Here is a 15,172-nt window from a genome sequence, read left to right as displayed (position 1 = left end):
TTGAAGAGATGGGACAGCAACACCAGGCATAAGAAGAACCGCTAATAAGGTGTCCTTCCCATATGAATGGGGCTGTGACTATGGGAGGTGATGGTGTCACTGAAGTTAGAGATAGTTATAAGCAGTGATCTTTAGGGCTTCTAGGCTAATTCATGTTCTGGAAGCAGATGTTAAAAGTGACTGGTGAAATTCAGGGCATATGATAAATCTGATGAACACTCTGAAACTTGAAAGGACTGCACTGGGCAGCTGGGGTATTACAGTGGGGTGCTAGTCTCTCCTAGTGGGAAATAGAGTCACTTTGGAACAGTGAATATCCCCCGGGAGTTCTGGAACTTAGTCAGACATTGCTGAGAACAGGCATCTGTCTGCTGCGTATCCAAGTTCGGCTTAGCTCCAGCTGTTGTGTGTTGGCGCTAACAATTTGGGCAGAGATGTCTCTGTTGGCGTGGCCTCTGCCAACGTGTTTCAGAGCTTCTCCCCTCTGGTTCTGCTGCCTAAAGTATATATAAGGTAGAAGCAGAGATAATGGAAGTGATAGCATTTCAAGTGCATGCTCAAGTGCATGTGGGCTTAGCTTCTAATTTTGACTCAGCTACTCCTGGCTGTAGAGTGAAGCTTATCTTCTCAGCTGAGTTGGCTTCTGTGGATCAGTGACTTTTGTTAATTCAAGCATCATTAACTATTTGTAAATGACAAATCATGTCAATGATTTTGGATAGAAGCCTAAATCTTAGGGAAATAGGTAGAGAGCTGAGTTGCCTGTGTCAAAATCTTCTAGTGAGGGGCTTCCCTGGTGGTGCAGTGGTTGAGAATCCACCTGCCAATGCAGGGGACACGGGTTCGAGCCCTGGTCTGGGAAGATCCCACATGCCGCTGAGCAACTAGGCCCGTGAGCGACAACTACTGAGCCTGCGCGTCTGGAGCCTGTGCTCCGCAACAAGAGAGGCCACGATAGTGAGAGGCCCGCACATCGCGATGAAGAGTGGCCCCCACTTGCCGCAACTAGAGAAAGCCCTCGCAAAGAAATGAAGGCCCAACACAGCCAAAAATAAATAAATTAATTAATTAATTAAAAAAAATCTTCTAGTGAAATAAGAGCTCATAATAGTGTTGGAGATCTCAGCGATGTAAAATTGAGTTGGAGGAGGTTTGGGGTAGACCTACACCCTCAAAGATGAGGGCAATAGCTTGCAATAGCTTCAGATTGGACATATCCCTGAGAAGACTGGTCACTGGTGCAGAGACACAGTAGGCCTGATGGACTCCAACCATCCCTGGGTAGCTTTAATCATACTCAGGGATTCCAATTCCAAATCTCTACATTCCTTGCCTTAACCTGGAGACGCTATGGCTGTACAAAGTCCCCCATCCAAGGTTTCAAACCCATCTTTCTGTCTGACCCATTCCATTCAGGACTTTCTTAATGGTGGATGAGGGCAAACCCTGAGCTGTTGAGTAAGTTAGGAAATCACAAACTAGGATGCTTCAGATCAGAGGTCCTCTTTGACTATGTTTAGTAGCATAGAAAGCCAACAGGAATTTCCTGGCCCAAAAAACAACTTCTCATGGCCTAAGACACATCTAGAATACAGGCTTCCATCTGCCTTCCCTTTAAAAAAAATCAGAATGAGCTTGTATTTAGCCTGACTGTTAAGCTTCACGGAAAAAGGAGGCTCTGTGAAATTTGTCCAGGAGCCTGGGATTCATCGGGAGTGAGAAGTCATCCCAAATAGTGAGTGCACTGGGGCCTACTGGGGCCGAGGGACAGCTTCCTGTTCTACAGGAAGGATGCAGAGGCCCCCGCAATAGAGCTGGAGGGCCTAAAGAACTCTTGGAAAATGTTTCCTCAAGCCAAAAGGCCTTGGCTTTGGACTCAGACAGCCACTTTCCTGCTTGGCAAGAAAAGGAGAACCCCCAGAAATCAGGCCTGTGGTTATCTGGAAAATAATTGCTAACATTTTCCGTCCATCAGGCAGTAGTCTATGTACTTTGTATGTACTATTTCATAAAATTCTCACTCATCTTATGAAGTGGGTGCTATTTTTATTATTATTATTTAAACTCCATTTTATAGGTAAGAAAACTGAAGTACAGGGGGTTAAAAATCTGTCCAGGAGCACACAGATAGTGAGAAATAGAGATAGGATTTAAATGCAAGAAGTTTATGTGGAATCTAAAAAATACAACAAGGTAGTGATATAACAAAAAAGAAGCAGACTCACAGATATAGAGAGAAAACTAGTATTTACCAGTGGGGAGGGAAGAAGGGGCATTATAGGCATACGGGATCAAGAGGTACAAACTATCAAGTATAAATTAAGCTACAAGGATATATTGTATAACACAAGGAATATAGCAAATATTTTATAATAACTATAAATGGAGTATAACCTTTAAAAATTGTGAATCACTGTATTATATACCTATAATTTATATAATATTGTACAGCAACTGTACTTCAATTTTTTTAAAGGCAGGAAGTTTGACTCCAGAGCATGAGTTTTAATTTCTGCGCTGCAACTGCCTGGGTCCATTTTCCTTCTCTGGCATCCAGATTCGGTTTGTTGGAACAACTAGGAGATATGCTAAGAGGTAAGCCAGATCACAGGGTGTGCTTCAAGGATGGTACACAACTTTATAATTTCCTAGGACCTTGGTGGTCTGGTCTTGGAAGTAGTAAAGGAAGTCATGAAGGCACATACAGATTGCGGGGCTCTCTGTGAATCACTTCCTATAATTGTCCTCTTGGTCTATTTTCTTACTTTCTCTTAAATTGCCTTCTATCTCATTTCTTGGGTGTGACGAAGTGGGTCAAACCAATAGGACCATCACCTTCCTAACTAGACTCCCTCACTCTTCCTCCCCACACACTTCCATCCCCATGTGACCCCTGCCTCCAAAATTGGATGAGATCATCCTACTCCTTAAGACATGTCCATGGATTTCAAACCTTTATATTTCACACTCCTTGACTTGGCATACCATGCCCTCCATGATTAGAACCCACTGACCTGTCTAGGTCCATGTACCATGGTTCCCCTCTTCCTCTCCCACCCCACACCCACCTTCATCCTTATACTGTAACCAAACCTAAGCGCTGTCAGCATGGTATGGCGGTCCACATCTCCCTGAAGCAGCACACGTCTCTCCTTCTGCTTGCAACTTGCATACACACACACTACCACCACTCCCACCCCCAACATCTTTTATGAAGCTATTACTTATATTTTAATATCAAATCCAATATTATCTCATCTCTTGCTGTAAAGCCTTCAGGACTGACTGGTGCTTCTGCCCATCCCCCAGACAGTACCCTATGAAGAGGACAAGCTCTGGGATTAGACCTGAGGTTTCACACCCTAATTAGGAAATATATAAGCATTATGAACTTGGATGGAAAAAAAGATGATCTAAGTCTCAATGTCCTCATCAGTAAGATGGGTCTACTAAGATTTTCCACATTGAGTCCTTGGGAAGGGTAAATGTTGTAGAGCATGAAAAGCACTTGGCTCAATGCCAAGTGCAGAGTAAACAGCAGAGAAGTGATGGCTGTTATCAGTGTTCCAGCTATCATTCTATTCATCTCACTGTTGGGTAACTGTCAACCCATGTGCATGTCTTTTTTCTAGATGTACACTTCTTGAGGATACTGTCTGTGTAATTAGATTTTATATCCCAGCACCTGGCACAGTGCCTGTCATGTAACAGGTGCTCAATAAACACTTATTGGATGAATTATAACTCAATTATCTGCCATCTGCTTTGTCCAAAGCCACATATTAGCAGGATCTAGCCTACTGATCCCCTATTCCATCCTTCCATCTGCCTTTATGTTTAGGGAAAGGGGAGTTTATCTTGCCTCTCCTCATAGAGTCAGTTCACACAGGTCCTGCCACTCTGTTCTCACTGCCTCCCAATGGTCCCAGCCAGGTTACCTTGGGTTTCAGTGAATCTGACTGCTGGGTACCCCCTGGAAATGCAGGACTACTGCTTTCCCTCAAAGTGATGCTGCTGGCACCTTGCTAACCTCAAAGCAGGTGTGATGTGTGGAAGCCACAATTCTCTTTCTTGTCACTCCCAGGAGTGAGCACTTCACACCCACTAACTCCTCTCACTGTCACTAGCACGGTCCATTGTAAGAAACACATTGTCAATAAGGGAATGAGGATAACAGAGGAAGCTTGTTTTGTGGCACGTAGGGCAACAATAAACATCACTATTCCTGAAGTTAATCGACTCTTTTTCCATGGCTGGCCGTTTCGCTTAGGAACCAGCTGGCTGACACACTGCGCAGGTGAGACTGCTCAACTTTCTATCCATCTTTTCACACTTCTTCAAGACCCAAGTGCCCCACCCTCTTTCTCCCGTGCTCTTCAGAGGCAATTCTCCAGTTTCTACTCATGCACAGTCCTTCCTAACTAAAAGGGTCATCGACATGTTTCCTAAATTCAAGAGCAGTCTCTGCTCAAAATCCCACTTCTAGTAACGCAAACAATCAGGAGAAGCTTTTGAATTACATTTTTTCTTTAAAGGCTTTGAATATCTTAGAACAAATGTTGAATAATCTCTCTAAATGAAAGGGGAAAGAAAAATGCATTTTATCTTTGTGCAGAGCAAACTCCAGGGTCAAATCATTCTTTCCTTTTCTTTCCTTTCCCTCCCCTCCCCTCCCCTTCCCTTCCCTTCCATCCCCTTCCCTGCCTTTCCCTTCCCTTTCCTTCTTCATGTCTTCCAAGCCATAGAATCTACAATAAGCAGGGTAGAGATGAAGGAATGAAAATGAGTCCACTTCAACTGGCCCCTTCTACTCCTCAGTGTATGTGGGTTGGTTCTATGACCTAAGAAGCCCCAAGTAGCCAATATTGCTGGGATGAGCAAAGAACAATTCCCTTTTCTTTGGACCTTCCCTGCTCACCTGCCATCCTCTGTCTCCTTGGCTCCTCCTAGAGCTTTTTTTCCTTTCTCTCTTCCCTCTTTTTCAGGGTTTGTTCTTCTTCTCCTAGGTTTCAGCCATTCCATTTTATTTGGGTGATGGTTGATGGGGGGGACTATTCAGATCCTGCAGCTGGAGCATTCACAGGACAGTCAGACATGTCATCCTGACAAATGATCTTCTACTAGAAGAGTGTCTGAATAATCAACATGGTTCTTCAAGTGAGGACTGATCAAACTCCCTCTCCTGCTGCCCTGAGTATGGTATATGACATTCCCTGGAGGTGGGGCAGTACCGGACAGGAATAAATCAAATCCTAGATTTCCTCAGCAGGAAAGCCAGAGCACTTCTTTCCCCTCTCTCCTCTTGATGAACCTCCCTTGATAGACCTGGGTCAGGTCAAATGTCTGGACTGTGCTCCAGGCAAAATACCCAATGGGATACTAAGGCTTTGAGAGAGGACTTGGAAGCCAAACTTTCCATTAGTCCTGCTGTTACCGTTCCTAGGATTGCTGTTGAAAGAAGGTGACAATATGGTCCCAACCTAGAGAAGGAGATCAGCTGGAAGGAATTTATTTTTGGCTATTGTACAATTTAACATGTTATAAAAATAATATAATAGCTCAAGGAATTTCCTCACTGAAAAGTGATTTTTAAAAAATCCAAGACTTTCCAAGGGCTGATGACGAGCTGGAGAGGGGAGCATGGCTGAGCTGAATCTTGAGAGAGTTGCCTAGTGCCGAAGCAAATGCTCTGGAGGGCTGCTCTCTGTATGGTAGATTAAGTACAGTGCAAACTCAGTAATCTGAACAGCCTTTATTTGAACTGTCCCATTATTCAAATGACTCCCTGAAGCCAATTTCCTTTACCTTGTATGCTCTGACATGCTGAAATTGAAAATTTCACTCATTGTTCCTTTTTTTTTTAATCTTCAAACTTTATTAGTCAAACTGAACACTTCTGAGCTCTGATTTGTTTGGATAATTGAGATCCCCATATAATTTTGAATCTAACACCTGACGATAGCCCTGCTTAGAGGTTCCCCATCAGGTGGAAAATAGACAGGAAATAGGACATAGCCAGCAAGCAGGACTGCATAAAGACAGTGAATTTCCACCCCTGCAGTCTCATGCATAATTACAATCAGTAAGTCCTCTATTTATTGAACTTACTCATATAAGCAAGTGTATGTGAATGAATATCATCTAGAGGTTAGTGTTCATGTGCGTTGAAACCCTAGTTGCCGCACCTACTGTGTGACCTTAAGCAAGTTATTTAATCTCAAGCTTCAAATTCCCCATCTGTAAATTAAAAAATAATAATAACCTCATCCATGTCATTGAGTTGACTGAATAAATGAAATACAGTGGATGCTTGAACAACACAGGTGAACTGCAAGGGTCCAATTATTTGTGGATTTTTTTTTCAATAGTAAATACTACAGTCCTATCCTACATGACCTGTGGTTGGTTGATTCCACGGATGTGGCAGAACCTTGGATGCCGAGGAACCAGGTATACACAGAGAGCCCAGTAAAAGTTATACGAGTATTTTCAACAATGCAAAGGGTCGGCCCCCCCAACCCCCTCGTTGTTCAAGGACCAATAGTACACGTACTTAGCAAGAGCTGGGAACCTAGTAAGTGCTTAGTAAGCATGAGCTATTATTACTAAATTCCAAGAAAAATTCAAATAAGTATAAGATCTTGGCACTGCCATCAAAAGGTTTGCAAGCTATTTGGAAAGTCACTAAATAACACAACCAAACAACAACAAAACACAAAGACATACACACATGCACATCCACAAAACAGAACACAGATATGTGATCCATGTATAATAAAGCCATATAGCCCAGGTTCAAATCCTGGCTCTGGCACTTTCGAGTTGTATGAACTTGGGAAAGTTACTTAACATCTCAGTATCTCAGTGCTCTCATATACTATAATAGTATCTATGTCACAGAGTTTTGGGGTTGATTAAGTAAATTAATAAACATATAATTATTATATATTATATAATTAATATATAATAATCAATAATATAATAATTAATATGTATAATAATTGTATAATGTGCTTGGAACAGTTCCCGGCATGTAAAGAGTGTCAGCATTAATATACAGTAGTATTAGTTGTTCAGAAAGGACATATATATGGATACGAGGGGAAAAAAGAGGTATTGGGTGATCAGAAATACAGCATGATCCAGAGGGTGAATCACATTTGCATGGGAAGGAAAAAGAACATTCTAAAATTGGAAAGACATAAGATTTCTTCAGCTGATGTTGAATAAACTCTCACTTTTACTGCTATCACTGGGAAGGGACATTTCCTCTCAACAAAAGCCAGTGCTATGGCAACGCCATTTCCCATCTGAGCTCTCCAGTAAATGATGTTTTCACCTCATTTGTAAGTAAATTGAGAAGTCCAGGGATGTCCATGACTTTTGTAAATTAAGCGAATGTAGACTACTCTCCTCTGTGAAAATGTCCTCCACATTAAGCCCTGAGGACCTGTCTCTCCTGCCTCACGTCTGATGGCTTCTGCCCAGTCTCCTTCCCTGGCTCCTTCGACTGAATCTGCCCCTGAATGGTGGTGGTCCCTGTGGGCCTGGTTTTCTCTCTCCTTTAGCTCCATGTGTTTGTTTTCTATGAAGAAATGCATTCATTTTCATGACTCTACTGCCATCAGATATAGAAATCTCCTACCACTAATGTTTTCAGCCTTAATATCACTCTACACTTCCAAACTCATCTGATTATCCCGAAGGCAGTAAAACTACAACCAAAGCTAAATTACCATGGAAATTAATTACCATGGAAAACTAACACCTCTTCTTCCTTCTACCTGTTCAATAACGCTTCCTTTCCTCCTTAAGATCAGTAACATCATCACTATCTACCTGTCTCTTTACTAGAATTCTGACACCTCCATTCCTACACCCATGTATTCAATCACTGAGTCCTGCCCATCAGCCTCAGAAACTTTCCCCAAACTCACTCTCTCTTTTCCCCTTTTGCTGACACTGCCTCAGCTACTCTCTACTTGGCTTAAAAGCTATGCCTTCTACAAATCTCTCCCCACTGTCTTCCCTTTTTACACAGCTGCCAGTTTTAGCTTCTTGGAAAGCAAATCTGTAATTGTCACTCCTTTGCTCAAACACTTATTTTGGCTCCCTACTGCTTGGGGATGAAGTCCAGTTACGTCTGGTCTGTCCTCCTTGTCCAGACTGGTCCCTTGGGCCAACTATAATAGAAATTGACACCAGGATGGAGCAACTCTTTGCTTTAATAGAACCTTATACTTATCAACTTCTTGTTCCAAACAATGTCATAAATTATGAATGACCATAGTACAGGACATAAAAAGACAAATGACCTTGTTTGTTGTGTGAAAAACATAGACTGTGAAGTACCCAACGTATAATGTGGTTTATCTGAACAGACTCCTTATGTGCTGTTGTTTACCCTTCCCTTTGCATTGGCTTAAGTTGAAAGGGAGGATTTACTGACTGACCTAAATGAATAGTCCAAGAGGTGAAGGAGACTGTAGGCAGAGCAGTTGAGGTCTTAGAACTTTGTTTCCAACTCTGGGCTCTGTTTGCATCTGCTTCGTTTCAGTCTCAGACAGGTTTTCTCCGTGTGGCTCCATGATGACCTCTGGTAACCCTGAGCCTGTATCATTCATGTAGCTCATGATCCCATAGACACAAAAAGAATCTTTCTAATTGGCTGGGCCTGGGTCGCAAATCTACCACCTTGAGTTGAAGTTCTAAGTCCACTCCTACTCAAACCAAGTGGACTAAACAAGATTTTTTTTTTTTTTTTGAGTGGATGCGGAAGTTGGGAGGGGGGGAATATAATTTCCCAGTGAAACAGACAAACTCTATATGCCCACTATGCCTCTAAACACAAATACTTTTCTTCATCCATTATGATGAAATACCTACATGAGAAACTTCCAGGTATTCAAGCACCAAGAATGGGCCTCATATAAATGAGAAATATTAAAGACAGCCAGTTCCTGACCCAATGAACAAAGGTGGCAGAAAATTTTCCAAAAATGGCATTCTGGTAAGAACCGCAACAAAAGGACTGGCTACAACTTTGAACCTGAATTTGATTCTCCTCTTTCCTAATTTCAATGTGTCTAAATCCTTGGGATCGTGGCCCCAGAATTTTCCCACAGGTTTAGCAATAATGGGCCCAGACCTCTTAAGGCAGTTATGGTTGAAAGTATTCAGTTCCGGGGCCACTTTTAAGTTCTCTAGCATATGTCAGACCATAGGAACCAACTGGGGGTTCAGAAAGTAAGAGCCTTATAAAAAAAATTTTCTTCTTTGGTTTTCATTTAGCTCACTCAGATCTTCAGAGATTCTAGAAACCCCAGAAGGGCCACCCACCTTCTCTGTGGGAGTTAGAGAGCAGAGGTAATGCAGAGATTGTCTGCTATGTAAATTGATGAGAATGGGGGTGAATCTCCCATAGACAAATAGTCAGATCCATTGATGTTAAACTGAGAGGTGACGAGGGAGGAGGAATGATCATTTGTAAAGAGAAAAGCGTTGAAAGGCCCTTTTGCCTGGCAAACATAAATACCCTGAAGAATAGAAAACTGTGCGTGGATGTGGGGCTCGCTTAATGTGAATCCTACATCAGGCGTTTGTAAGTGATATAAACTGTGATGTGCTGTAAAATTTATATCGCTCCCCCAAATGATCTACTGGTAGAACATATATATTTTGCAGAAAATGTTAAAGCTGTCATAAAACCTCATTGCTACAGATACAGTAGGTGTTTCGGAAGTACACACCAAAGCAGGGATTTGTAATCATTTCAGGACAGTTCATAAAAGAAAGCACATTGTGTTTCAACATCTGAGAAAGGACAAATGTACCCTTCTTCCCAAGGCCTGTTTTATCTTATTTTGCATACTTAAAAAAGAGAAAAGCAGAGGCAAACAAACAGTCTAAATATTTAAATGAAAGCTTTTGGGTTTCCCTGGTGACGCAGTGGTTAAGAATCCATCTGCTAATGCAGGGGACACGGGTTCGAGCCCTGGTCTAGGAGGATCCCACATGCCGCGGAGCAACTAAGCCCGTGCGCCACAACTACTGAGCCTGCGCTCTAGAGCCCACGAGCCACCACTAACGAAGCCTGCGCATCTAGAGCCAGTGCTCTGCAACAAGAGAAGCTACTGCAACGAGAAGCCCGCGCACCGCAATGAACAGTAGTCCCTGCTCGCCGCAACTAGAGAATGTCCGCACACAGCAAAGAAAACCCAACGCAGCCAAAAAGAAAAATAAACAAAATAAATACATTTATAAGAAAAAATAAATAAATAAATGCAAGCTTTTCCTTATATGCCCGGGTTGCTAGAAAGGTGAGAGCCAATGATAATTTCTTTCCCAAGTTCACATAGAGTTGTTGACTCTGTTTAATAATAGTAGATCTTGTTCAGGCTGAACAAACTGGTTCCTGGGGTGGGGTGGGGGAAAAGCAGCAATAAATCAATACTCCAGATGTAATCTTGGTGTCTAGAATGCAGAGAGAGATTTGGGTGCATAATGGTGTTGGTTTGTCTATTGTCATTCAGACACAAGCTGCCTCAGAAAGGGGCTTGTGGGAACCTGATAAGACGTGGTCAAAGGTGGGTTATAAATCACAGAGAGGCAGGATTCTGCTGATTTCATACACCCGCACTTTGTGGGGTGAAAAAAAAAAGTGATAGATCTGCAATTTACTGCTTATCACATCTGCTCGAAGTTTTATAATACAAAAGCCTGACCTTCAGTGAATAACATCCTGGTTGACTACCTGCTTCTGTTTAGGAAATATGGTACTCCAGCAACCAAGAGCTGGAAGCCCTCTGATGACCTATTTAACAAGCCCATCTTTGACGGTGAGCCATGCACAAGTGAGTTTTACTCACAAGCATCTCGTCCTCGAACAAGAAGTGGATGGTACTTGTTGAAAGAAACTGTATATTTAACTCTAGGGGAACAAATGGACCCAAGGGATCATATGAATTCCACACTCGTTCAGCACTTGTTAACGTTTTGCAGATTACTGGACCACAATGTCTTCTCAAAGAATAGGGGAGGGAGGAGGCAGAAGCAAGGGGAACAGAGAGGTGAGAAACCAAGGAAGTTGCTGCAGCCCAGGGAAGGCAGCACAACCTTGCCAGGCAAAGAAAGAACCACCTGGCAAAGAGGAGCAAAAATTACCATGCATTACCCTAAGAGTTGGGATATTTCTGTCTCGTATTTCTTCCAGGGAAAAGTTTGAAAACACTGACTTTTTTTTACTGCAGCACTTTCAAAATTAATATATATGTAATCCTAGTCTCAATAGAGGATGGTTCATGTCTAGTTAAAAGTGCATAGGAAAACAATATATCCTTGTAATTTTCAGATATGTAAAGCAAGTCAGTACTCCAAAAGTCTTCACATTCTCTCCTTGCTCCCTGATGGAGTGAATCTGCATTTTCCTTAACATACTCTTCCCTGAGTTAAATATGTTTTGCGTGGATCTGAGTTTTAAAAGAAGTCATTTCATGTTTAAAAATTGTTTGTTAGCTAAAAGAAGACACCAGAGCAAGTCTTTTCAAGCTTGCATTTGTAATTTCAAACTGAGTTTATAAAATATGTCAATTGTTTTATACTCGTGCAAATGAAAAGTCCATTCATTCTTTCAACGAATACTGATTAGTTAGTTATTATGTAGCAGGTACTCTCATAGATGCTGGCAATTAGCAGTGAACTAGATAACAGCAATCCCTGCCTTCGTGGAGCCTACAATTTAGTGGGAGGATATAAACAATAACAACTAAGTAACTACAATATGTATTCTGTCGAGACAATAAATGCTATGGAGAAAATAAGCAGGGAAGGGTGTAGAGAGTGCTGGACTGAGTATGGGGGATGGGAGGAGTATATACATTATTTAAATTTGAAATATTTCCCAGTGGTCAATAGTTTTAAATTTCTCTCTCACACCTTTTAGCCATGTTAACAACTGGAACTGGAAGTGATCCGTTTGTATCTCATCTCTTTGCTGCGCTCTTTTCTACCTGAGAGTGGACAGAGCTGCAGAATGGCCAACAGTCCAGGAAAACCAAGATGATGTTGAGTGACCAGGTCAGCCTATATCACTACCCATTACAGCACCTCTTAAAAACAAAACTGATAAGTGGGTATAGATGAAAATATTGTACTACCATGTGCACATCAGTTACTAAGAGTCTCAAAGGATACAAGACACTCCTACTCCCTTTTCTGTACAATAGTTCTTTTTTATTTTTTCTCTTAGCAAAAGCAGCAAGATTTAAGTTCTAGTCTTAATTCCATAAAACTGGGCTTTCTTACTGTCTTCCTGTATCTGAGGAAGCCTTAGATGATGCTTCTTGGCATAGAGTATTTTGAAAGATTATTTGCGAGACTACTTGGCAGGTTCTTGTTGACCACATATATTTTTTTACTCAATTCTCTGGAAGAAATTGTAACAGGTGGTATCAGTTGTGATGCTTTGGCTGAAGTAACAAAAGCCAGCTCCCAGCGGCTTATGAGATAAGGATGTTCAAGGACTCACAAAACTGAGAGTCCAAAATTGGGTGGAGTATCAAGTGACGGGCCTACCACCTTCATTTCTCTCCACTCTTTCAGCTCTACTCTGCTTCCTGTGCTGCTCGTCTTGTCTTGTGGTCTCAAGATGACTGTGGTCATCAAAGGTTAAGGTGGGGAAAAGGAGTGGAGGGGGGAAGAGAGAGAGAGACAGAGAGAGAGACAGATGAGAGAGAGAGAGAGGGACTTGGATTTCTCTCAAGAGTCCAGAATGTTTTCCCTCAAAACTTCTGGAAGGGGGCTTCCCTGGTGGCGCAGTGGTTGAGAGTCTGCCTGCCAATGCAGGGGATACGGGTTCGAGTCCTGGTCTGGGAAGATCCCACATGCCGCGGAGCAACTAGGCCCGTGAGCCACAATTGCTGAGCCTGCGCGTCTGGAGCCTGTGCTCCGCAACAATAAAGGCTGCGATAGTGAGAGGCCCGCGCACCGCGATGAAGAGTGGCCCCCACTTGCCGCAACTAGAGAAAGCCCTCGCACAGAAACAAAGACCCAACACAGCCAAAAATAAATAAATAAATAAGTAAATAAAGGAGTTCCTTTAAAAAAAAAAAAAAACTTCTGGAAGACAAATTCATTTGTTTTACTGGCCAATATTGTCTTAATTCAGCCCATCCCTAAGTCAGTTGCAAGCAAAAACATTGCATAATTGGCTTTGACCCAACAGAGCCCATCTCTTGATGGCAGGGACCTGCCTTAAGCATCTTTTGTAGGTGCCTCAGACCAAAACATTGTGATTTGCCCATAATGGATGCCCAGTTATTTATTTAATTCAGTCATTTATTTAAAATGTATATCAAGTGCCTATTCTTTTCCAGGTCTCAGGACTAAGGATTTATCAGTGAAAAAAATGATCAGTGGTAAAACAATATGTTCCTGTTCTCTTGGAGCTTACCATCCTGGGGAGGGGGAGATGGTATACAATAAACACATAAGTCAATCGAGTGACAGGAAGTGTTTTGTGAAATCTAGTGATCTGAAAAGTGTAACTCAATTCACAAGAACTGGAGATCAGTGGCAGATTTATGAGTGTCCTCCTAAGCCAGAGGTGAGACATAACGCGTATATAAGATGCTCCAGCAGATGCAGAACATGGTACAGAATCATGTTCAAATCGCCACACTTCTGGTTTCTTAATCCTACTTACTTAGACCTGGTTGGCCCTCACCTACACTTGTAGGTTTAGAGTCCTTATTTCTTGCCTCTTTTGAGTCTTCCTTAATAATTTTCTGCTTTTTAAGCCTTCCCTTGTCTGTGAAGACCCCTCATCTACTGCTGGCTGATAGCTGTAAGCCATTTTCTTGTTCTCCCAGGACGGTGTTAGGACCATATGAGATGCTCTACTCCTTCCTCTGACCTACAGTGTTTGAAGGCAGTAGCATAACTGTCTTGCATATGGAAAAACTGAGCCCCTACAGATTAAATAATTTGTTCAGTGTTATACAGCTAGAAGATACCAGGGACATGATTCAAATCCATGCTCAAGGCCCTCTTGAGCAAATCTAATATGAAATTCTACCTCTGTTCACAAATGTTTCTTATGTTAAGTGTGTCCCTCTGAAGACTGTAGAACCCATGTTACACATCTCTTCTTTCTTCCCCACATTTCTGGTACATAACACTGTCCTGAGAGTAGAATAAAATCGATAAATGGTTGAGGGTAGAGGGCTTCTCGTTTGTGTGAAAACAATATAACAGCAACCTTGGAATAACATTTTTCAAAAAGAATAGTAAACAGTTATTTTTAACCAGGTGACAGCTAAGATATTCAAATAATAAATGAATTTACTCTGATGGTCATGCAGATAGATATTAATGTGGCATTGAAGCGTTTCCGTCAGTTACACGGGCATGCATTGGCTCTAACCATGACATCGTAGAAGCATAAAGGCCTTTAAAAATAGTGATCAGGGAACCACATGGATCATAATTTTAAAACAACCCTTCTTCATGCTTTAAAGTACAACTGTTACCAACAATCGTAACAACTCAAGTTTATGGTTGGAGAGTGATCCTGCTGAGTTGTTGCTGAATGCCTGATGCTCACGTGGGATCCAGAGACCATCAGTCTGCCTCTGCCATTCAAATAATGCACACCCACTGTAAATGCCTCTTGGAATTTATGCCACTCGTGAACAGTCATTCATTTGGATGACCAGTACCCTGCTCAACCAAAATTAAAAAACAAAATATTTAATACACTTCAGTATGATTTAGTACATATAAACATGGTGATCATAAATCAAGAGAATTTCCCCAACTGGGAAAACATAAAATTTCCTGATCCATTTTAGAAATCTAAACAATTCATGTTCTGGCCCCCAACTGTCATGGGATCTTGGAATTGTGGGGTTATGGGAACCTGGAAAACTGTGAGCACCCATCCCGTTCCCCTTTGCAAGGCCTCCTCTCAGCAAGTCCAGACACAGGAAAATGTTAGATACCTGCAGAGTGGTTTTTAACAGTTTGTTCATTTTTAAATTATAAAATTAAATTACACATATATTGTCCTATGAAGTTGTGTTTAGTGACTATCAGGGAAACAGCTGCTGAAACAAACAGAACCCGAAGTGTAGAACAACTGAGATACACTAGAAGATTCTTTCTTGCTCACATA

This window comes from Balaenoptera ricei, chromosome 13, assembly GCF_028023285.1.
Source record: "Balaenoptera ricei isolate mBalRic1 chromosome 13, mBalRic1.hap2, whole genome shotgun sequence".
Taxonomy (NCBI): Eukaryota; Metazoa; Chordata; class Mammalia; order Artiodactyla; family Balaenopteridae; genus Balaenoptera; species Balaenoptera ricei.
This window is presented reverse-complemented; position numbering follows the sequence as displayed.